This window comes from Lissotriton vulgaris, chromosome 7, assembly GCF_964263255.1.
Source record: "Lissotriton vulgaris chromosome 7, aLisVul1.2, whole genome shotgun sequence".
In the NCBI taxonomy this organism is placed as follows: domain Eukaryota; kingdom Metazoa; phylum Chordata; class Amphibia; order Caudata; family Salamandridae; genus Lissotriton; species Lissotriton vulgaris.
The window spans coordinates 314,698,996-314,723,202 of NC_141695.1; positions in this window are offsets into that span (position 1 = coordinate 314,698,996).

A 24,207-nucleotide genomic window follows, 5' to 3' on the forward strand; every position below is an offset into this window, starting at 1 on the left:
CCAGCTGGGAATAGTCGACGGCTTCCAGAAATACTACGAGGGTCTGTACAGGAGTACCCCGGGAGACCGGACGGGGCTGGCGGAACCCTTCTTGACTGGTCTACCCCTCCAACGGCTGGAGGCAGAGCAGGCGAAGGACCTGGGATCGGACATTGAACTGGGGGAGATCAGGTCGGCAGTACGGCGCATGGCACGGAACAAATCGCCGGGAATAGACGGGCTCCCCATAGAGTTCTATGGTAAATATTTGGATGTTCTGGCGCCGCGACTCCTGACCGTTTACAAAGAGGCCAAGGCGGCGGGCCGACTACCGCAATCAATGCGGGAGGCATTAGTGGTTCTGCTACTGAAGCCCGGTAGGGAGAGTAGTGATCCCGCGTCCTATCGACCACTCTCTATGCTCACCGCAGATTATAAGATCCTGAGCTCCATTCTAGCGGTGAGGCTCCTTCCTCACATGAAGGGGCTTGTGCACGAAGGCCAGAACGGTTTTATACCGACGCGCAACACCACAATGAACATCAGAAGGCTTGTCCGCCTCATGGACGGGCTGGACGGCGGGGCTGGGACGGAACTGGTCCTCTCGGTCGACATTGAAAAGGCTTTCGACAGTCTAGAGTGGGACTACCTCTATGCGGTAATGGAGCGATTTGGGCTGGGTGCTGGCTATATTCATTGGACGAAGGTCCTCTATGCGGAGGCGATAGCAAGGGTGAGGGTGGGATCGACGGTGTCCCTCCGCTACCCGGTTGAACGAGGCACTCGACAGGGCTGCTCCCTGTCGCCGCTTCTATTTGCATTGGCTATAGAACCACTGGCGGCTGAGGCCCGGACAGGGCGGCACTTCCATGGAGTGCGGGCCCGGGACGGGCAACATTTCATCTCGCTCTATGCCGATGATTTACTGCTCTTCCTCCACGATGGTGTTGAGGACTTGCAAGGAGTGGAAGCACTGCTGGTGAGCTTCGGAGAGATATCGGGCCTGAGGGTTAACTGGCCCAAGACGAGTTTGTTCCCACTCCTGGAGGGCGCCGCCCAGCCACAACACCAGTCGGAAGCGACCTGGGAACCTACCTGTATTAAGTACCTGGGGGTCCATATCTACCATAAGACGGATGACTTGCTTGAGGGCAACCTGGGGCGATGTGTACGAGGACTGAAGGGCTGCATGGCCTTCTGGGCCACGTTGCCGCTCTCGGTGGCAGGCCGGATCTCCCTGCTGAAGATGGTTGCCCTGCCGAGATTACTGTATTACTTCCGGACGCTCCCAATCTGGCTGCCTGGCTCCTTCTTCAGGCTGCTTAAATCGCTGATTACGTTGTTCATATGGGGAGCGGGACGGTGCAGAGTGGCGCTGGCCACGCTTTCTCGCCCGAAAGATGAGGGGGGTCTGGCGGTGCCGGACTTTGAACTTTATTATCTAGCGGCCCAACTGCAGGTTTTCACGCAAGAGGTAGCGAGAGTGTTTCGAGGCCCGGAGGACGAACGCTTGCGGGGGACGCCCAGACACGTCCTGGCGTATATTACCCTTCAACAGCGGCTGGACGGTCGGGATTTGTCGCTGGAACAACGCACGTACCGCCAATGCTGGGACCGGGCACAGAGGAGGGCGGGAATCCGGCGCCCGTATGCACCAGAGATTCCCCTGGGCATGCTAACAGCCTTGCCGCATGGCGGCGACTGGTCGCATCTACAAGAGTGGGAAGAAGCGGGAGTACAGGTGGTAGGGGACCTCTATGAAAATGGAGTGCTGCTCCCGTTCCAAGAGTTAATGGAGCGCTTCGATATCCCGAGAGGGGGATTTTTGCTTCATGCGGCAGTATCCAGAGCAGTGCAGGCCGACTGGGCTATGGGACTTGAGGAACCTAAGACGGCGGCGGCGTGCCAATACGCTATGATGGCGGCGGGCACGGTCAAGGCGGTAACGTGCCTTTACAACCGGATGATTAGAGAGAATATCCCTCCTCTTCTATCCCTGAAAGCCAAGTGGGAGGTGGACCTGGGTAAGGATATACCTGACACAACGTGGGCACAGCTTATCCGTAGGGCTCGCAACAGCACGAGAAATGCTAGATTTCAACTAATCCACTATTATGTATTGCACAGGGCGTACATGACCCCGGGAAGGATCAGGCGGTATTTTGGCGAGGTAACAGCGACCTGTCCCCGGTGCCCGGAAGAGGGGGCCGAATTAGTGCACATGCTCTGGGCATGTCCGGCTTTACGGGGTTACTGGCAGGACATTGGGGAGGTTTTGAACGAGGTGACTGAAAGGACCATAGAATACGGACCAGCGGAATGTCTCTTGCACTGGTTTCCCCACACCCCCAAAAACAAACTCACGAGCAAGTTTATTGACATGGGATTAATGGTAGCTAAGAGGGAGATCACTAGGGAACTGGAAGGCGAGGGTGGGGCCACTTCCACGGAGGTGGCGGCAGGAATTTCTAAAGTGGGCGACGGCTGACAGCACACACAGATACCAGCTTGCGCGCAGGACCCCTAGCCAGACAGCGGCTGACACTGCGACCTCATGGGAAGTAATGGTACAGGCACTCAGGGACAGCGAGGCTGATGAGGAGGGGGAGGCCCCCGAGGCAGATAGGGCGGAAGAAGCGAGCTGAGGCTCTAGGACCAGCAGATATGCAGGGGGACTGACACCAGATCACCAGGAATGTCCGCTACAAGAGCCGTAGACGGGTGGTGGTGAGTGGGGTGGGACAAGGGGGGGAGTTCTAGGTTTTGCGCAGGGGGTGGGAGTTGGGGCTTGCGCGTAGTTGAGTAGGACTGGAAAAGTAGTCATGCACATAATCCGGACACTAACCACTCCTCGATATTGAACGTCAGGCATGGAAGAGCAGAGACATCATTGCCGCCCGACCCCCGGGTTGTGGGCATGACGGCTGTGTACTGGCCAACAAATCACACTGTATACCTGCTCATTTTTTCTGAAGCTGCTTATGTGTAAGAGCCTGTACAGGTATGACTACAATAAAAATTATTTCACAAAAAAAAAAAATGATCTCCCAATAAACAATTTCCAGACTCTTCCCTCATCTATCCCCCATTATCCTTTTCAAGCCAACTAACAGACTTGCATGTCCACCACTCAAATTAACTCAAATTTCACTACACTAACTGGAGTAGCGTGCTACTTGCCGAAAAGCGCTTCAACGCCACGTCAGGGGTAGTAAGCACTATATAAATACAATGAAAATACAATATAATACATAACAATACATTGCAACATTACTTAGTCCATGAAGAAGAGATGCCATTCTCGAAATGCACTGCATGAAAAAATTCTAAATCATGACTGCTATAAGGGTTTCATTTGAAGTTTTAATGGAAGTCCAATGAAAATTTCATTGGGAACTTTTAATAAAAGTATATATCGTACTATACTTGCTTGAAACGTTCAAAGGAATGCAGATCGACCCAAGGGAGTGTCCCCGCATAAAGGCACTTGCTGGATATTAATGAGATTTTCTTGGTCAGCAGCACCAGGGTCTACCACTGAAAAATGTTAGTAACCATGTTACTTACGATTCACCTGGAACAAACTGAGTGTTATTGTCCTAACCAATCAAGTGAACAGACTGAAAATGCCTCCAATGGAACTCTGCTGAAGAAAGGCACATGGTGAGAATTACAATACATTGAATGTGATTTGCTGGATGTCCTTGATGAAAGAATACTAATATTGATCCCTTAATGGCTAATAAAATGCAATAATAATTCTGAAGCTCATACCATATGAGCTAGGCCACCATGAACAATCAGAATTATTGCACATGGCTTCCATTGGAAACCTTTAGTGTGAATAACCAACTTGGAATCCAGTTATTCATTGCTGTGAGGTCACAGCAGTGGTTGATCAAAGTTCTTAACATTTGTTCCACTGCCTTGCTCGGGTCTCCACAGACCCAAGTGCAATGGCGGATGAAGTCTTTCCCACTTGTCCTAGGTCTCCACAGTCTGCAGAAACTAATGCTAATGAGTAATAAATCTGCGCTGCAAGTGGCTCTAAAAACAGCCGCTGTTAGCGGGGTTCAGGGTGGTTCGGACTCTTGCGGAGAGTATTGCATTGGGCTATAAGGGGGTAGGACTCCATATAAGGTGCGTTGGTGGCAGAAGGCGTGTATTGTTTGACTATTATTCTTTTTTTTTGTAAATAATTTTTATTAAAGAAAGTCATCACATTACAGTGCAAGGGTTATTAGTCAGCAGTCCCATCACAGCGATACACGTTACGTAGCTTTCAATATTAGTAGCATATCGACAAGTCGTAATTTAAGTGATGTATCATAAAATTGCATGAGTTATAGCACATAATAACAATCACTGCTTTTCCCTATTTGTTGATTGCCACACAACCTACTCTCCTTTGTGTCCAATGCAGTAGTGGCAGACCTCAGACAGAGGGGCAATATTCACAACTCACTAATTCATTTGTTACATTTTATGAACCTAGGATCAACATAATCCCGCTTGTTTACCTGCCTACCTCCCCAACCCGTAGACTCAGTAAAAACTTTTCATCAGTGAGACAGTCCAACCCAGCGTACTAGAAACTAAAAAGAAACAATTTTCAGCATTATATACCCTGACATCCCCCCTTCAGCACACTACAATTCCACACCATCGCCCAGTTAATCCATCCCACTTCCTAAACAAAACCCCATATGAGAAGGAACCGGGGGGGAGGGGAGAAAGAGGGAATATTCAAAAAGTTTGTCAATAAGCTTGGATGTCTATAGCAACAAACTCTTCCAGTAACATATTCCATTCCATTGAAATGGGCCTCTTTCGAAGCCCCCATTGTTCCTACCTTTTTAGGTCCGCATTTTCCGCTCTTCCCCATCTTATCATCTCAGAGTGCCACTCCTGCTATGAAGGTGGCGTGGAAGTTTTCCATTTCATGGTAATGTTTCTTTTCGCCAGTATAAGTGCAAGGGTTCTAAATTTGGTGATTGGACTACCTTTCTTCCCTTTTGGGCCTAGTCCTAGCAAACAATATTCCATCCTGTCGCTCTTTTGCACCGGTGCTATAGCTGTTAATATCTCACAAACTGACGCCCAGTAGTTTTTTGACTATTTTTCTAAAGGGGTTAGGTCGGTAGATGCATGATAGGCAGGTGTGGGTGGATAGAAGACCATGTGTTTGTTTTTAAGTTTATGGTGGGGTGAGGTGGGGGCCTGTACACTGCGTGGTGGGAGTTGTAGCAGGAGGTTAGCTTTTTTGCCTTATGTTAATCCATGTTGTTTATGGCTCCCCCAGTACTACACTGCTCCAGCATATATGTCGCTAGCAGCAGATGATTTGGGAAGGACAGAGTATATATTACATAAAATCACAGATAGGGTAACTTCGAGATTCTGAGGTTCTCTGGTTGTCTATTTGATGTCACTTAGAACCCCTTGTGCATAACATCCCCATTTGTCACAGTCACCCATCTATACTTCAGTACAAAGTAACTTAAGGTGATTTGTTGCTGTGATTTGTTATGAGGGAGCTTCAGCATGTCGCTTTGGAGCCTCGGAACCTGGGTTTTAATCTCAATATAGGCACTTGACTAAAAATTTAGGGGCATATTACCAAGCAGGGCGATAGGTAATTATCGCCGGTTTAGCGGCTGTTTTTGTCCGCTAAGCGGCGATAATTCGTTCGTTCTATTAGCAAGCTGTCGCTAACAGCATTTAGCGACAGCTTTAGGCGATAGCGAGCGGTTTGGTGCGCGCTTTGCATGTCAGCGATATTTATCGCTAATGACATGCAAAGTGGGCGTACCCAACCTGTTAGCGACTGAAAGCAGTCGCTAACATCGCTATCGCCTATTAGCAAGGCGGGCGTAGCGATGGAAATATTCCCGCTATCGCCAAAAACTAACGCCTGCTCAGACCAGTTCTTAGCCATGTTATCCAATGGGAGGTGGATAACATGGCTAAGAGCATTTCGTCGCTAATGCGTGAATATCGCCGTATTCTCAGCGATATTCACGCATTTCGCCTGATTTGTATCGCTTTTGAGATAAACCTTGCTAATAGCAAGTTATCTCAGCGATAATTTCCGGCGATGCTTAGTGATAAAAAATGTGTTGCTAAACCTAGTTAGCGATAAATATCGCTAATCGTTGGTAATATGCCCCTGTGTGTTTCTGGGCCAATCACTCAGTCTTCATGACGCTAAAATTTTAAAGCCCCCCAGAGCTGTGCAAGCAACTCAGGGCGTTCCTTCTTTCCCATTAGTTATGCACATCAAGACCTTTTGTGGTGTTATAACGGCCGCAGTTTGTTCACATAATAAGTTTGTATACACTTGTTATGATGGCATTGGTAATTAACTTGCTCATTTCTGGCTTATCTTGGACTATAATGTAAGGCAGTTTCATAACAGGTTATACAGTGTGCACCCTACACTTTATTGCATTTTAATAACCATAGCTTGCCTAATCCTTCAATGCTTCATCCTTCCAGTCATTATGTCTCTTCAAGGTTGTCATAAATCACTTTTCAACTACAGTGATATCTCTACTTCTGTCACGTACTTGTTACAGTGGGTCACAGCTTCGAGGTTTCACTTGCTACTAAATGTCTGGCATTTGTGGCCCCATGGCCATGCCGGGGCTGCAAGTGCTGTGTCTGCCCAGCGATTACCATTTCTTACCCTTTTGTCTGCCCTCCAGTATCCCTGCCATGAGGCATTCTGAGAACCTTGTTTGGGCAATTGCACTTGTCTCAAGAGTCCCTGCTGCAAGGTATCCCAAGGAACTTGTTCGGGCAATTTCCCTTTTACGATCTTATGTGAAGATATTCATTATTAAACCTTGTGATCTGTTTAACCTGTTAGGCCACAATGCTGGCTTTGCTGTTTCACCTACCTCGTGGAACCTACAGACGCCTTAAGACATATATGCATACCTAGCTGGGGGTTTGGGTCAGCCCCTTGTTCCCTGCCGTGTACGTCTGCCACTCCCAATTTTGCTCCCAATCCTGCATACAGCTTGGCGCAAAGAATCAGCCCACTCCAGCAAATACACTCTGCCCTTTTGTGCCAATGATATATTTATATTTGTTCTATAGTAGGTCCTCTATGTCTCTAACTTAAAGAAATTCCAAGCCAGCTACCAGCAACCAAATTGCCCGAGGTAATAACGCACACACATTATCATAAAGCCCCAGTGTAGTGTGGGGGAAAGTAGAAAACGAGAAAGGTCTTCACAACCTGCTATTGGGACTCAACCGGCAGTGGCGATCTCTCCTGAAAGCACATTGCCACTTATCTATGACATCTAGGCGCTTGGAGGCATTAATTAAAGGCCGGATTATGAGTTTGGCAGACAGGTTACTCCATCACAAACTTGACGGATATCCTGTTCGCCGTATTACGAGTTCCATTTTATATGTATATAATGCACTCGTAATACGGCAAGCATGTACTGCTGCTAGCACTTTTCACACTCAGTGTGACCACACAATCTAGCCTGTGTGCTGTGGTCCACACGGAAGCGATTGTGCTGCTGCAAGCCCCTCTCACTCTCTAAGTGAATGCAAAAATTTGACGGATAACCCGTAAAACGAGAGATGGGATATCCGTCATGTTTGTGATGGAGTAACCCATCCGCCAAACTCGTAATCCGGACCTATGTGATTTGCTCAGAGTCACAATATGTTGAGCCGACCCTCGTTGCTGTGATTTCTTATGAGGGGGCTTAATCATGTCACTTCGGAGCCTGGAAACCTGAGCTTTAATCTCGAGATCGGCCCTTGACTAACACTTTGGCTAAAATTCTAAGGTGTGAAATGTAACATAATTGTAACTGTGTACAACATGCAATCATGAATATATAAATTGTAATGTGACTGTGAATTGCAAATGTGACATTCCACAACGGATGTACAGCGCTGACATTTTGAACCTATCAGCATTTGTACAAGTCCACAGGCCGTAGAGTTGCTAACACTACTGCACCGAGGGATTGTATCAGGAAGGAGCCTTTATGAGGGAGGAATGTTATCTTGACCCGAGTGACGCACGAGGCAGAGAAAAAGCGATGCGTGCGAAGCATGAGGGCTTGGCAGAGTATGCCTGACGAAGAAGGGGGAGGGGTGTGCGGGAATCTCCTGGCACCCACAGTGTGTACGGAGCCACTGGGCTGCTGCAAACACATCTCACACTCACAGTGAACACATAATGCAGCCTATGTGCTGTGGTGCACAGGAAGAGACTGCTCTTGCAAACACTTCACACAGTCAATGGGAACACACAATGTAGCCATGTGCTGTGGTGCACAGGAAGAGACTGTGCTGCTGCAAGCACGTGTCACACTCACAGTGAACAAACAATGTAGCCTATGTGCAGCGGTGCACAGGAAGACTGTGCTGCTGCAAGCACGTGTCACACTCACAGTGAACACACAATGTAGCCTATGTGCAGCGGTGCACAGGAAGACTGTGCTGCTGCAAGCACGTGTCACACTCACAGTGAACACACAATGTAGCCTATGTGCAGCGGTGCACAGGAAGAGGTGAACACACAATGTAGCCTATGTGCAGCGGTGCACAGGAAGAGTGTGCTGCTGCAAACACATCTCACACTCACAGTGAACACATTTTGCAGCCTATGTGCTGTGGTGCACAGGAAGAGACTGTGCTGCTGCAAGCACGTGTCACACTCACAGTGAACACACAATGTAGCCTATGTGCAGCGGTGCACAGGAAGACTGTGCTGCTGCAAGCACGTGTCACACTCACAGTGAACACACAATGTAGCCTATGTGCAGCGGTGCACAGGAAGACTGTGCTGCTGCAAGCACGTGTCACACTCACAGTGAACACACAATGTAGCCTATGTGCAGCGGTGCACAGGAAGAGGTGAACACACAATGTAGCCTATGTGCAGCGGTGCACAGGAAGAGTGTGCTGCTGCAAACACATCTCACACTCACAGTGAACACATTTTGCAGCCTATGTGCTGTGGTGCACAGGAAGAGACTGTGCTGCTGCAAGCACGTGTCACACTCACAGTGAACACACAATGTAGCCTATGTGCAGCGGTGCACAGGAAGACTGTGCTGCTGCAAGCACGTGTCACACTCACAGTGAACACACAATGTAGCCTATGTGCAGCGGTGCACAGGAAGACTGTGCTGCTGCAAGCACATCTCACACTCACAGTGAACACACAATGTAGCCTATGTGCTGTGGTGCACAGGAAGAGACTGTGCTGCTGCAAGCACATGTCACACTCACAGTAAACACAATGTAGCCTATGTGCTGTGGTGCACAGGAAGAGACTGTGCTGCTGCAAACACATCTCACACTCACAGTGAATGCACAACGTAGCCTATGTGCTGTGGTGCACATGGGAGAGATTGTGCTGCTGCAAGCACTTCTCACACTCAAAGGCAACACACAATGTAATCTATGTGCTGTGGTGTACAGGAAGAGACTGCTCTTGCAAACACTTCACACAGTCAATGGGAACACACAATGTAGCCTATGTGCTGTGATGCACAGGAATAGACTGTGCTGCTGCAAACACATCTCACACTCACCGTGAACACACAATGTAGCCTATGTGCTGTGGTGCACAGGAAGAGACTGTGCTGCTGCAAACACATCTCACACTCAGAGTGAACGCACAACGTAGCCTATATGCTGTGGTGCACATGGGAGAGATTGTGCTGCTGTAAGCACTTCTCACACTCACAATGTAATCTATGTGCTGTGGTGCACAGGAAGAGACTGCTCCTGGAAACACATCTCACACTCGAAGTGAACACATAATGCAGCCTATGTGCTGTGGTGCACATGGGAGAGATTGTGCTGCTGCAAACACTTCTCACACTCAAAGCCTACACACAATGCAGCCTATGTGCTGTGGTGCACATGGGAGAGATTGTGCTGCTGCAAGCACTTCCCACACTCAAAGGCAACACACAATGTAATCTATGTGCTGTGGTGCACAGGGAGATTGTGCTCCTTCAAACATTTCTCACACTCAAAGGGAACACACAATGTAGGCTTTGTGCTGTGGTGCACAGGAGGAGACTGCCCCTGCAAACATTTCTCACACTCAAAGGCCACATAAAATGTAGCCTATGTGCTTTGGTGCACAGGAATAGTCTGCTCCTGCAAACATGTCTCACACTCAAAGGCAACACACAATGTAGCATATGTGATGTGGTACAAAGGAAGAGACTGCTCCTGCAAACACATCTCACACTCAAAGGCCACATACAACGTAGTCTATTTCCTGTGGTGCACATAGGAGAAATTGTGCTGCTGCTAGTACTTCTCACACTCAAAGTGAACAAACAATGTAGCCTATGTGCTGTGGTGCCTATGGGAGAGATTGTGCTGCTGCAAACACATCTCACACTCACAGTGAATGCACAACGTAGCCTATGTGCTGTGGTGCACATGGGAGAGATTGTGCTGCTGCAAGCACTTCTCACACTCAAAGGCAACACACAATGTAATCTATGTGCTGTGGTGTACAGGAAGAGACTGCTCTTGCAAACACTTCACACAGTCAATGGGAACACACAATGTAGCCTATGTGCTGTGATGCACAGGAATAGACTGTGCTGCTGCAAACACATCTCACACTCACCGTGAACACACAATGTAGCCTATGTGCTGTGGTGCACAGGAAGAGACTGTGCTGCTGCAAACACATCTCACACTCAGAGTGAACGCACAACGTAGCCTATATGCTGTGGTGCACATGGGAGAGATTGTGCTGCTGTAAGCACTTCTCACACTCACAATGTAATCTATGTGCTGTGGTGCACAGGAAGAGACTGCTCTTGCAAACACTTCACACAGTCAATGGGAACACACAATGTAGCCTATGTGCTGCGGCGCACAGGAAGAGACTGCTCCTGGAAACACATCTCACACTCGAAGTGAACACATAATGCAGCCTATGTGCTGTGGTGCACATGGGAGAGATTGTGCTGCTGCAAGCACTTCTCACACTCAAAGCCTACACACAATGCAGCCTATGTGCTGTGGTGCACATGGGAGAGATTGTGCTGCTGCAAGCACTTCCCACACTCAAAGGCAACACACAATGTAATCTATGTGCTGTGGTGCACAGGGAGATTGTGCTCCTTCAAACATTTCTCACACTCAAAGGGAACACACAATGTAGGCTTTGTGCTGTGGTGCACAGGAAGAGACTGCCCCTGCAAACATTTCTCACACTCAAAGGCCACATAAAATGTAGCCTATGTGCTTTGGTGCACAGGAATAGTCTGCTCCTGCAAACATGTCTCACACTCAAAGGCAACACACAATGTAGCATATGTGATGTGGTACAAAGGAAGAGACTGCTCCTGCAAACACATCTCACACTCAAAGGCCACATACAACGTAGTCTATTTCCTGTGGTGCACATAGGAGAAATTGTGCTGCTGCTAGTACTTCTCACACTCAAAGTGAACAAACAATGTAGCCTATGTGCTGTGGTGCCTATGGGAGAGATTGTGCTGCTGCAAGCACATCTCACACTCACAGTGAACACACAATGTAGCCTATGTGCTGTGGTGCACAGGAAGAGACTGTGCTGCTGCAAACACATCTCACACTGACAGTGAACTCACAACATAGCCTATGTGCTGTGGTGCACATGGGAGAGTTTGTGTTGCTGCAAGCACTTCTCACACTCAAAGGCAACACACAATGTAATCTATGTGCTGTGGTGCACAGAAAGAGACTGCTCTTGCAAACACTTCACACAGTCAATGGGAACACACAATGTAGCCTATGTGCTGTGATGCACAGGAAGAGACTGTGCTGCTGCAAGCACATGTCACACTCACAGTGAACACACAATGTAGCCTATGTGCTGTGGTGTACAGGAATAGAATGTGCTGCTGCAAACACATCTCACACTCAAAGTGAACACATAAGGCAGCCTATGTGCTGTGGTGCACATGGGAGAGATTGTGCTGCTGCAAGCACTTCTCACACTCAAAGGCAACACACAATGTAATTTATGTGCTGTGGTGCACAGGAAGAGACTGCTGCTGCAAACACTTCTCACACTCAAAGGGAACACACAATGTAGGCGTTGTGCTGTGGTACAGATGAAGAGACTGTGCCTGCAAACATGTCTCACACTCAAAGGCAACATACAATGTAACCTATGTGTTGTGGTGCACAGGAAGAGACTGCTCCTGCAAACACATCTCACACTCAAAGTGAACAAATAATGTAGCCCATGTGCTTTGGTGCACATGGAAGAAACAGTTCTGCTTCAAGCACTTCTCACACTCAAATCCAACACACAATGCAGCCTATGTGTTCGGCAGGGTTGTTCGATGGCACCAACATTGTTTACTCTTTTTATAAATGGAATTGTTCCCCTTATGCAAGCTGAGCCTGTAGATGCTCCCTCACTCGCTGGTGCAAAAGTTCCTATTTTAATGTTCGCAGACGACACCTTAATTTTATCAAAATCCCCAAGCGGTCTGCAAAAGGCATTGGCAATTTTTGATACATTTTGTTGTGATCATGGTTTGGAGGTAAATGCAGCCAAAACAAAACTCATGGTTTTTAATCCTTGTAGGAATTATAAATCCAAAATAACCATGAGTGGGCGCTGCCTTGAAGTTGTGAATTCTTTTACTTATCTGGGGATTCATATCTCAAATGACAACAGATGGAACCACCACTTGAATCTGGCAGTATTAAGACACAAACAGCTGGCTGGTACCATTGTTAAGGAGCACACGAAATCTTTAACTAAGCCAATTAAACCTCCACTAATCATATATGAGGCTAAAGCAATAGGGTCTGCACTATATGGGGCAGAGCTGTGGGGGCAAGAAAACCTCCAGGAGCTACAGAGGTCAGAGAATAGTTTCCTCCGAAAACTAACTGGCACCCCACAGAGCAGTCCCCTCTTGCCACTCAGATATGATCTTGGTAGGAAGGAAATCTCGGCTATGTGCAAACTTCGACCGATACTATATTGGCGTAGAATTTGGACCGCCCCCGAGTTGTCACAATATGCAGAAGGATTTGCTGATGTGATCAAAGCAGATCGATTTCATGAAATTAAATGGTTTAGATCATTGAGAACTGCATTAAGTGAACTAGGGTTAAGTGAATTGTGGTCTGATCCAACGGGGTCATCCTTTCCATCAAAGTTGTTTATAAAGAACCTCTATTGGGAACAGGTTGAAAATAAGAGTCTCCTTAACAATAATAATGGGTCTATGACGACTGCCTTCCTCGAAGCTAAACTGTTTCCAATGTTTGAAATGTACTGGGATATTATAACTAAACCCATGGACAGGAAACTGTTTTTCCAAATGAGGGCTGGCTCTCTACCTCTTGGTAATCTAACATCTAAATGGAGAAATGGAGGTCCAGCAACTTGCCCAGTTTGCGGGGAAGGCAATGAGACGCTGGGTCACTTCTTGTTTGTCTGTCATGCATATTCTGTTCCTAGACGTGTGTGGTTGGCCCCCATGTGTAGAAATTTGGGTACTAAAAGCGGCATGGTAGCTCTACGCATTGTTAAAACTACCTCCTTAAATTGAATTATCATAGCGACCGCAAAGTATTTGGGGTGGGCGTGGGTAACTAGGCAGAGATTGCTAGTAGGGTGACTACTCTCTGCCTAGCTGATCAGAGACTGCTAGTTTATCTATTCTCTGTTCCCATGCCAGGTGTCTATCTGACGAAAAATGTTATATTAATTTTTTAACTATCTAATTGGACTGTTTTTTAATATGACTTATAACATGAACTTTGCACCTCGATGGTAAATAACTGGATGTAATGTTATTTTAAACCTCTTTTTTAATGTGTACTGTGCTCTAAGTCATGCTGACTTAGTAATTTAATTGTATTTTATTATGTGTGTGTTTGTCTGCTTTTATGAGTAATACTCAAATAAAGCACTTTTGAATTGAATTGAATTGCTGTGGTGGATATGGGAGAGATTGTGCTGCTGCAAGCACTTCTCACACTCAAAGGCAGCACACAATGTAATCTATGTGCTGTGGTGCACAGGAAGAGAGTGCTCCTGCAAACACTTCTCACATTCAAAGGAAACACACAATGTAGGCTTTGTGCTGTGGTGCACAGGAAGAGACTGCCCCTGCAAACATGTCTCACACTCAAAGGCAACAGAAAATGTAGCCTATGTGCTGTGGTGCACAGGAATAGTCTGCTCCTGCAAACATGTCTCACACTCAAAGGCAACACACAATGTAGCATATGTGCTGTGGTACAAAGGAAGAGACTGCTCCTGCAAACACATCTCACACTCAAAGGCCACATACAACGTAGTCTATTTCCTGTGGTGCACATAGGAGAGATTGTGCTGCTGCTAGCACTTCTCACACTCAAAGTGAACAAACAATGTAGCCTATGTGCTGTGGTGCACATGGGAGAGATTTTGCTGCTGGAAGCACTTCTCACACTCAAAGTGAACTCACAATGTAGTCTATGTGCTGTTGTGCACAGGAACATACTGATCGTGCAAACACTCCACACACTCAAAGGCCACATACAACGTAGTCTATTTCCTGTGGTGCACATAGGAGAGATTGTGCTGCTGCTAGCACTTCTCACACTCAAAGTGAACACACAATGTAGCCTATGTGCTGCGGTGTACAGGAAGAGACTGCTCCTGCAAACACATCTCACACTCAAAATGAACACACAACGTAGCCTATGTGCTGTGGTGCACAGGAAGAGACTGTGCTGCAGCAAGCACATGTCACACTCACAGTGAACACACAATGTAGCTAATATGCTGTGGTGCACAGGAAGAGACTGTGCTGCTGCAAACACATCTCACACTCACAGTTTCCCATGAGGCCTTGGTGCAAATCGTCATTTCCCTTGTCCTCTCCCGCCTCGACTTTTCCAACTCTCTTCACTGGGGCCTACCCAGGTCCCTGCTCCACCGCCTCCAGATGGTGCAGAACCAGGCAGCAAGAATCATCTGTAAAGCCCCTAAATGGCAATCTGCTAGACCCCTTCTGTCGAAGCTCCACTGGCTGCCCATTGAACAAAGGGCTGCCTTCAAAATTGGATGCCTAATCTACAAGGCCCGGCAGACCAAGTACCCGGCCTTCCTGAAATCCCTCATTAACCCACACTGCCCGGCTCGTATCCTCCGTTCTGCCCATCTCCACCTCCTCACCATCCCGGCGATCAAGTTAAAAAAACTGGGTGGCCGGAGATTCAGCTTCCTGGCACCCAAGCTGTGGAATTCCCTCCCCTTACACATCAAAACTTCTGACACTTTGCTGAGTTTCAGAAAGAGCTTAAAGACCTGGCTCTTCTCGAACTCCCACTAGTTCTCAGTCCTACCCCAATCTCAATCTCAGCACCAGGAAACCTCTGGTGTCAGTGCGCTTTATAAATTCAGCTTAACATTAACATTAACATTAACACAGTGAACACACAATGTAGCCTATGTGCTGTGGTGCACAGGAAGAGACTGCTCTTGCAAACACTTCACACAGTCAATGGGAACACACAATGTAGCCTATGTGCTGCCGTGCACAGGAAGAGACTGCTCCTGCAAACACATCTCACACTCAAAGGCCACATACAATGTAGTCTATGTCCTGTGGTGCACAGGAAGAGACATAAAATGCCTACATACAATGTAGCCTATGTGCCTTGGTACCAAGGAAGAGACTGCTCCTGCAAACACATCTCACACTCAAAGGCCGCATACAACGTAGTCTATGTCCTGTGGTGCACATAGGAGAGATTGTGCTGCTGCAAGCACTTCTCACACTCAAAGGCAACACACAATGTAGCCTATGTGCTGTTGTGCACACAGAAGAGACTGTGCTGCTGATAGCACTTCTCACACTCAAATTGAACAAACAATGTAGCCTATGTGCTCTGGTGCATATGGGAGAGATTGTGCTGCTGCAAGCACTTCTCACACTCAAAGTGAACACACAAAGTAGTCTATGTGCTATTGTGCACAGGAACATTCTGATCTTGCAAACACTCCACACACTCAATGGGAACACACAATGTAGACTATGTGCTGCGGCGCACAGGAAGAGACTGCTCCTGCAAACACATCTCACACTCAAACTGAACACATAATGCAGCCTTGGAGCTGTGGTACACATAGGAGAGATTGTGCTGCTGCAAGCACTTCTCACACTCAAAGGCAACACACAATGTAGCATATGTGCTGTGGTACACAGGAAGAGACTGCTCCTGCAAATACATCTCACACTCAAAGGCAACATACAATGTAGCCTATGTGCTGTGGTGCACATGGGAGGGATTGTGCTGCTGCAAGCACTTCCCACACTCAAAGGCAACACACAATGTAGCCTATGTGCTCTGGTGCATATGGGAGAGATTGTGCTGCTGCAAGCACTTCTCACACTCAAAGTGAACACACAAAGTAGTCTATGTGCTATTGTGCACAGGAACATTCTGATCTTGCAAACACTCCACACACTCAATGGGAACACACAATGTAGACTATGTGCTGCGGCGCACAGGAAGAGACTGCTCCTGCAAACACATCTCACACTCAATCTGAACACATAATGCAGCCTTGGAGCTGTGGTACACATAGGAGAGATTGTGCTGCTGCAAGCACTTCTCACACTCATAGGCAACACACTATGTAGCCTATGAGCTGTGGTGCACAGGAAGAGACTGCTCCTGCAAACATGTATCACACTCAAAGGTAACATACAATGCAGTCTATGTGCTGTGATACACAGGAAGAGACTGCTCTTGCAAACACTTCTCACACACAAAGCCAACGCCCAATGTAGTCTATGTTCTGTGGTGCACACGGAAGAGACTGTGTTGCTGCTAGTACTTCTCACACTCAAAGTGAACACACAATGTAGTCTATGTGCTGTTGTGCACAGGAAGATACTGATCTTGAAAACACTCTACACACTCACTGGGAACACACAATGTAGCCTATGTGCTGCGGTGCACAGGAAGAGACTGCTCCTGCAAACACATCTCAGACTCAAACTGAATACATAATGCAGCCTTGGTGCTGTGGTACACATAGGAGAGATTGTGCTGCTGCAAGCACTTCTCACACTCAAAGGCAACATACAATGTAACATATGTGTTGTGGTACACAGGAAGAGACTGCTCCTGCAAACACTTCTCACACTCAATGGGAACACACAATGTAGCCTATGTGCTGTGGTGCACAGGAAGAGACTGTTCCTGCAAACACTTCTCACACACAAAGCCAACACACAATGTAGCCTATGTGCTGTGGTGCACATGGGAGAGATTGTGCTGCTGCAAGCACTTCTCACACTCAAATCCAACACACAATGCAGCCTCTGTGCTGTGGCGTACACAGAAGAGACTGTGCTGATGCAAACATTTCTCATACTCAAAGTGAACACACAATGTAGCCTATGTTCTGTGGTGTACCCGGAAGAGGCTCTGCTGCTGCAAGCCCTTCTCACACTCAAAGTGAACACACAATGTAGCCTATGTGCTGTGGTCCACACGGAAGAGATTGAAAAGCCCATTTCACAGTCAAAGTGAATACACAATGTAGCCTGTGTGCTGTGGTGCAGAGGAAGTGGCTGCTCCAGGAAACACTTCTCACACTCAAAGAGAACACACAATGTAGCTTTTGTGCTGTGGTGCACACGGAACAGACTGTGCTGCTGCAAGCACTTCTCACACTCAAAGTGAACACAAAATGTAGCCTATGTGCTTTGGTTTACATGGAAGAGACTGAGCTGGAGCAAGCACTTCTCATACTTAAAGGGAACACCCAATGAAGCCTTTGTGCTGTGGTGCACACAGAAGCAACAGTGCTGCTGCAAGCACTTCTAATACTCAAAGTGAACACACAATGTAGCCTATGTGCTGTGGTGCACATGGAAGAGACAGTTCTGCTGCAAGCACTTCTCACACTCAAAGTGAACACACAATGTAGCCTATGTGCTGTGGTGCACACAGAATAGACAGTGCAGCTGCTAGCACTTCTCACACTCAAAGTGAACACACAATGTAGCCTAGGTACAAAAAGCACAGCAGCAGACCAAGGTCAGGCACATCAATTCCGTCAGTTTCAATGTTGGTGCAACTTCTCCCAACACCCGCTGCCAGAGGATGTATAAGAAACAAAATGTTCATAGAAAAAGGAAGGTGCACTGCAATGAAGTCAGTTGCGCGAAAAGTTTATTTGAACGTTCCTCAGATGCTTGAAGTTCCACCCATGGCCTCTTCGCCACTGTGTCTACCCAAGACCCCCCATGTCGACTCTGGGGGGTGGGGGGGGGGTCCCTCTGACTGCCTTGTTGGGACACTTATCTTGATTCTGTTCTGGGTCTTGACACTCTATTTGGGATGTCTGGTTTTGCAGCTATCATTTCATCCGACCACATGGAGGGGGGTACGACCCAACCATGTCCCACTGTAGTATTTGCTAACCGTTCTAGTTTAACTCCTCACCTCCCTGGGAGGTGTTAGTCTTTTCTTTTCCAGGAACTGTTCGGGGCGAACACACAATGTAGCCTAGGTACAAAAAGCACAGCAGCAGACCAAGGTCAAGCACATGAATTCCGTCAGTTTCCATGTTGGTGCAACTTCTCCCAACACCCTCTGCCAGAAGATGTATAAGAAACAAAATGTTCATAGAAAAAGGAAGGTGCACTGCAATGAAGTCAGTTGCGCGAAAAGTTTATTTGAAAGTTCTTCTCTTTATTTATATTCATTCTTTTCATAAAAAAACGCCACAGCCAACGCGTTTCGTTCCCCAAGTGCCAGAGGAACTTCGTCATGACTGTTAAAATCATGATATACACAAACATATATACCGTATTTTCCGGCGTATAAGACGACCCAGCGCATAAGACGACCCCCTACTTTGCCAGAAAAATTTTAGGTTTTGTGCTATACTCGCCGTATAAGACGACCCCCCACTTCCACGCAGCATAGCCATTCCGAGAATGTACCGGTATTTTGAACTTACCGTATTAGTCTAGTCCTCCTCCCTGTGGGTGAGCAGTAAGGCTTTATCAGTGGGCAGTGGGTACCTATAAGCGTTTATTTTACAAACTCAAAGACTGAACGCAAACAAATTGGTTGTAGAAACAATCTTGCTTTACTCAGAATATTTTTATTTAAAACCATATCAAAAACTGTCACTTCTGAATATACCGGTACGGTACGGCAAACATATAAATTACGTAGTGCATGAAACAGTGCAAGTGGATTAAACGTTCCATAACTTCCCATAAATCCAAGCGATTTCTACAGGATTTACAACGTTCCCTTTAAAAGCCTTCAAAATCCTCCTCTTCGTCATCTGATCTCATAAGTAAGTCAATGAGATCTTGTGGTACATCTGTAAGGCAGTCATCGTATGGATCTTGTACCAATTCCGTATCAGATGATGTGCGATCTTTAAATGGCTTGTTTAGGCACACATCCAGTGGCTGCACCAACGATGTCAGTCCTCCAGGTATAACTGCAGCATCCGTTTTTAGTCTTGCCAGCCTTTGCTTGGTGCTGGGAGTTAAATGAGCCCTGAACATATCCCACACCAGTAGACTACGCCTTTGTAGAAGTCCACCTGGTCGCCTGCTACATACATTATCAAGCCATAGCTTTACCCCTTCTTCATCCATCCATCCTTTCTCATTCACATGCACAAAACAACCAACAGGAAACTTGAGTTTCGGCATTGTTTTTCTTTTAAAAATAACCATTGGTCTCAGTTTGCCACCATCAGCTGTGCATGCAAGTACCACTGTGAAACTGGACTTCTCATGTCCTGTTGTTTTTATTAAAATTGTCTTTTCGCCTTTTTGATGGACAGTTTTGTTGGCAATCATATCAAAATTCATTGGAGTTTCATCCATGTTTCCGATGCTACTTAGCGCATACACATGTTCATTGCGCAGCCTAATAACGTAGCGATGGAAGCTATGCATTTTGGCATCAAGATCCGCAGGTAATTTCTGGGCAATTTTTGTCTTTTGCCGCAATACCAGATTATGCCTTCCCAAGAATCTGGTACACCAGGATACAGTGGCCTTAAATCTGTGGCTGAGATCTGGATTAGATTTGGCCCACTGAAGTGCAGCCAATCGGATTTTATTTCGGGTCACGACATACCCGCTTTGCCGATGCTCGGCCACCATGTCTGCTACATGCTTTTCCAGTTCTGGCCAATGTGGGGTGCCTCTTCTTAGTGCACACTTGCCCCTTGGCATACTCCGCAATGCTTGCTCATTTGCTCTCCAGGCCCGAACCATCTTTTCTGTCACTCCATATTGTCTAGCAGCAGCACAGTTATTATGTTCCGTGGCAAAAGCCACAACTTTAAGTTTGTAACTGGCTTCATATTTCCTTCTTCTTGCCACTGCTGGAGCCTTGCTGAGTTCTTGACTGCCAGCCATTTGCTCTGGATGCGCTGCTGGAGCCTTGCCGGGTTCTTCGCTGCCTGCCATTTGCACGGAATGTGCTGCAGGAGCCTTGCCGGGTTCTTGACTGTCAGCCATTTGCACTCGATGTACGGTACTGGTGCTGTACAGTATGAACAGGTGCAGAGACTGTCTTCAACACCACACGTACGGTACGGCAAATACGCTATCTGGTCACGAGACTGCCTTTCCTCTTCGCAACAACCAGCCAATCACGGCAAGTGCTCTACTGCCTTCGGGAACATTCGGGAACATTCTACAGTCCCCTTTCTATGCCACGCCCATGCCAAGGGGAGAGGTGCGCGTGCCAAAACGTGCCAAACGTGCCAAACGTGTCAACACACTGGGCGCTGCCATCTTCGGCGCTGGCTGCCCATTACCATGTACCGTGTTTCGGACGTCCTGCTGCCTCGTCCTGCTGCCTCGTCTGCCTCGGGATGTGCAAGCGGTTGGAGGCGCGTGTACAGCGGCAGCGGCAGTCGAGGTAAGACTCATGGCGCCATTTGCTCGCTTGTGAAGCGGTTTGACACCTTCGAGTGAAGTCCTTGCTATGAAAAAAACGCTCACTTTCGATACTTCATGGCGCGGGGCCTGGGTGTGGACGTTGCCAGGGTCGGTGGCTGTATTTTTTGACATAAGGTGTGTTGTTTCTTGTTATTTCCTATTGTGAAGCGGTCTGACACCTTCGAGTGAAGTCCTCGCTATGACAAAAAAACGCTCGCTTTCGATACTTGCACAATTCATGGCGCGGGGCCTGGGTGTGGACGTTGCCAGGGTCGGTGGCTGTATTTTTTAACATAAGGTGTGTTGTTTCTTGTTATTTCGTATTGTGAAGCGGTCTGACACCTTCGAGTGAAGTCCTCGCTATGAAAAAGCGCATGAAAACATACCATAACATTTTGTACCCGGCGTATAAGATGACCCCCGACTTTCCAGAAAATTTTAAGGGGTTAAAAAGTCGTCTTATACGCCGGAAAATACGGTATACATATATAGAACATATATTCACAGTACAGAACAACATCAAGCAACACATTACAACTAAACATTACACAACATATGTATAGACCCAAAGCGAAAGATACACATATACACAACACATAAATATAAATTACATTTAAATTAATAAATCCAAGAGACAAGAGAAATTCTGCCATGTGACATAAAAATAGTTACAAGACTATCTAAGAGAGCATATTCTTTCCTCCGTGCTACAATGCATAGAGTCAGCCTTTTTGTTAAAAACATGCACTTTGTCAACGGGCTCTGGCCATCCTGCAGGCGATCTCCACGTCCCAGGCCTCTGTGGAGACTAAGATCGGCGAGGTTCAGGTAGACGAAGCTTTAATCCGTCAAGACCTTCGCAAGGCCACAGAACGCCTCACAGAGGTAGAGGCCCGTACCTCCACGTTGGAAGACGATGTGACCACCCTCAAGTCTCAAGTGGCCTGACTCCAGTCGCAGACCTCGGAGCTGCACCGGAGAGCGGAAGATACCGAAAACAAGGCGTGCTGCAACAACCTGCGCCTTTTGGGTTTCCCTGAAGGGTTGGAGACGGTCCATGTTGCCACCTTTATGGAGACCTGGCTCCGCTCCTGGATGCCTAAGGAGAAACTCTCCCCCTGGTTCGCGGTCGAGCGAGCCCATCGCTCCCTTGCCCCCAAGCCGCCGCCCGGCGCCCCCTCGTGCCCCATTATACTTCGGCTCCTCAACTTCCGCGACAGAGATGCCATACTGGGCCTCCGATATGGACTGCTCTTCCCGGCCCGCCTTAAAGTCATCATCCAGAACAAAACCTTCTTCTTTGACTCACCCCAGGCGGCGTGGACTTGGCTTACAGAGGAACGGCCCTTGAGATCTGGGGGGGTCCCACTCTCCTCCCGGCGGGGCTCCGGAGCAACAGGGTCGGCCTGCACCAAAGCCTCAGCGACGTAGGACCGGATGCGGCGGAGGGGGGCCGTCGAGCCGGGGGATCTCGGTCGTCGGGACCATCACCCCGGGTCCCACAGGCTCGGGCCCAGGAGCGGGGATCCGATCCTCCACCACAAGACTCGTCCTTGATTTCTCTGAGCGGCGCCCCCGGCTCCAGTACCACCCTATGGCGTGCGCTGTCAGATTTGGACTTGTTGGGCAGCCCGGTAGTCCGTGGCTCGGATGGCGAGTCTGGGTCCTGAGTGTCCTTGCCTCAGATGCTTGAAGTTCTACCCATGGCCTCTTTGCCACTGTGTCTACCCAGGACCCCCCATGCCAACTCTGGGGGGGGCCATTCTGACTGCCTTGCTGGGACACTTATCTTGATTCTGTTCTGGTTCTTGACACTCTATTTGGGATGTTTGGTTTTGCAGCTATCATTTCATCCGACCACATGGAGGGGGGTACGACCCAACCATGTCCCACTGTAGTATTTGCTAACCATTCTAGTTTAGCTCCTCACCTCCCTGGGAGGTGTTAGTCTTTTCTTTTCCAGGAACTGTTCGGGGCGACAGATGCTTCAGTTCACGAAGTGTAGGGTGGGGGTGTTGGGGGGCGAGGGAAGGGTTGGAGACGGTTGTCTCCCAGGAGTTTGTTTTTTCTCAGTTTGTTATTTCCGGCCGCCAGGTTCTGTTCTCTTTGATAGCACATTGACCTCTCCATTTTCGTCTACTGGCAAGCATATCATCCTCTCCTCAACCCCTAGCCAAGGGCCCTTACCCCGGATGGGACTCCTTCTTTGACCCAGTATGGCCCTCAGTGTGCATCCGCGATACCCACCAACCCTCTTCATGCATGTCTCCCGTCCATAATAGACCCCTCTACATTATCTCCTGGAATGTAAATGGCCTTCTGGATCGTATTAAGCGGTCTGCTGTGCTTCGGGCGTCGCACCGTCACATGCCTGACGCTTTGCTCCTCCAGAGACGCTTCTTATGGGCTCCCACTGTCAGTTCTTGGCCCGTTTCGGGTTCGACCGAGTATGGCACTCCGGCTTCGCCCGGGGTTCCTGGGCCATCCTCCTTAGGCGGGGGCTTCCCTTCACGCTGATCTCTGCGAATCTGATACGCATGGGACGTGTCATGATCGCCGTATGCCGGTAATCACTGTCTGCCATGTAGTTCGTACTGAGTACGGAACAGGAACATCCCAAACTACAGTTCCCAGGAGCATTGTGGGTCACGTGTTACGTGGGCTGCGCCAACTCCGATGACAGAAAATTATGGCGGCGGTCGGATGAGGAAGCGCCAATATTTCCGGAATTGTCGTTCCCTGGTATAGCGGACTGAATCGTCAGCTACTCATCACCGTGATCTTTGAGGCGGTAAGGGTGCACCTGCACCACTCTACCGACCGCCTGGTCTGGGATATAGAAGACTCTATAATTATCGAGCCATTTAGAGCAGAGGTCTTCAATCTGTGGGGCGCGACCCCCGGGAGGGTCGTGGAGTCCTTGGAAGGGGGTTGCAGATTCTGTCATAGTGTAGTTCCTGGCTTGGGCTGATCGAGGGTGCTCGGTGGAGTCCTAATTCACACCGAGGTGTGAAAAACATCAAAGTCTCATTAACAAGTAAAAGGTCTTTTAAAGACCTGTCAAGTACTCGGGTGTGGCTGTGTGTGTCTGTCCCTGAAGCTGTTTCGAGCTGGAGGAGGAGGGGAAGTGGGGGGGAGGGGGGCGGAGGGGGGCTGGGGGAGCAGGCTGTAGTGCAGCCCTTTGAGGTCAATGGATATTGCGCGCCTGGAGCTGTGGGTCCCGTGACACGTCCCCCGCCCCCAGCAGGGAGGTACAGAGATGCCC